Genomic DNA, 1,585 nt, shown 5'->3' with positions numbered 1-1,585 from the left:
CCCGTCCTTTCCTCACCAGCCTTCCTGCTCTTAGATCACCGGCCCAACAATAAATCAGCTCTTCCAACATGGCCGCCTCATACATTTCTAACTAAACCTGACTAAACGCTGGGTTTGTGTGTCTGCTGCCGGTGCTGACAGCAACCACCACAGAGAGAGAGTGCCACCCTGTGGTTAGTCACAGGAAGTGCAAGGGTATTCAATTTCAATTTCAATTTTCAATTTCAATTTTATTCATAGTATCAATTCATAACAAGAGTTATCTTGAGACACTTTACAGATAGAGTTGGTTCTAGTAGTTTCCTACAGAGCAAGCAACAGTGCAACACTCAGGTGATGCTGATGAGGACGGTCGCCCATGACGACATGATGATGCTCTTATATCTTGTTGTAGAAAAAACAGTGACATCTCGTGTATAAAGGAACACACACCAGTCAATGCCAAGTATTACTGGTATAACTGAACTGAGAGAAAAACAGTACAATATTGCATAAAATAACTATACCAATAACAATAAAAAATATCACAGGGTTCAAAGCTTTATGGTGGAGTGGTGGTTATAAAACATATACTGCAAACTTTATATATATATTTAGAAAAAAGCAGTGGGAAGGTTTGATTCTCCACAGCAGCATCACCATCACTAAAAGCTTGGTCCGGGCCTTGTTGATGATGCCAGTGGTGGAGGGGAAAAACTGTTGTTGTGGCATGAGGTTTTGGTCCTGATGGACCTCAGGCTCCTTCCAGAGGGGAGGGACATCAAGAGTTTGTGGAGGGTTCCACACAAATCTTTCCAGCACGCTTCAGAGTCCTGGTAGCGTGCAGGTCCTGGTGGCGTGTAGGTCCTGGTGGCATACAGGTCCTGGTGGCGTGCAGGTCCTAGAGGACACTAGAGGACAGCAGTGGGAAGGTTTGATTCTCCACAGCAGCATCACTATCACTAAAAGCTTTATTGTAACGTATGTTTTTATTTTAGGAATTAGTTTGGTGTTGTCGGTGCACGTCACTCACTCAAAACCCTCAGACTACAGCGTCTAATGTCCTTAAATGACTTTAAAAGTTATGTTAAAACCATAGAACAGGAGTCAGGAATTCATTTCTCTGCTGGGTGTAAGTGTATGACTATGCATGAGACAAATAATCTTGAAACACGTCTGTGTCGTTGTAAAGGTCAGATACAAAAATACATATGCTGTCATTTCTTGTTGCCCCCCCCCCTCCACCAGTTTCAGATCCAGCGAGTGCTGTTACAGGCAGAAGTGCAGCTGTGGTGGTTTCTCAGTGTCTCATTTGGTGGCTGACCTCAACATGGAGGAAGTAGAGATCAGAGCCCTGAGCTCCTTCCAGAGAGCAGCACCGGAGCCACTACTTCAGATATGATAACAACACCTGGATTAAACTCTTCTGAGCCCTCCGCTGGCTCCGTCTTTACAAACTAACCCTCTGAACTTCCTCTCAGACTCTACTGGAGAGCCCAAAGTTTACAGAAATACCAACTCTGTCTGCCTGGATGTTGGTGAAATGTGTCTAAAATGAAGCAGCAGTCATGTAGAAATGTTCCATTCAAATGTTTCCCTCAGTCAA

At 44.2% G+C, this 1,585-nt stretch overlaps 1 protein-coding gene across 1 annotated transcript in view; it reads right to left on the bottom strand.

Moving 5' to 3' along the window:
• Nucleotides 1–1,585, bottom strand: part of LOC117954549 (immunoglobulin lambda-1 light chain-like) — a 13,464-nt gene that overhangs the window by 4,646 nt on the left and 7,233 nt on the right. The gene's annotated exons all lie outside the window — the stretch shown is intronic.

Source organism: Etheostoma cragini, chromosome 12, assembly GCF_013103735.1.
Source record: "Etheostoma cragini isolate CJK2018 chromosome 12, CSU_Ecrag_1.0, whole genome shotgun sequence".
In the NCBI taxonomy this organism is placed as follows: domain Eukaryota; kingdom Metazoa; phylum Chordata; class Actinopteri; order Perciformes; family Percidae; genus Etheostoma; species Etheostoma cragini.
This window is presented reverse-complemented; position numbering and strand designations above follow the sequence as displayed.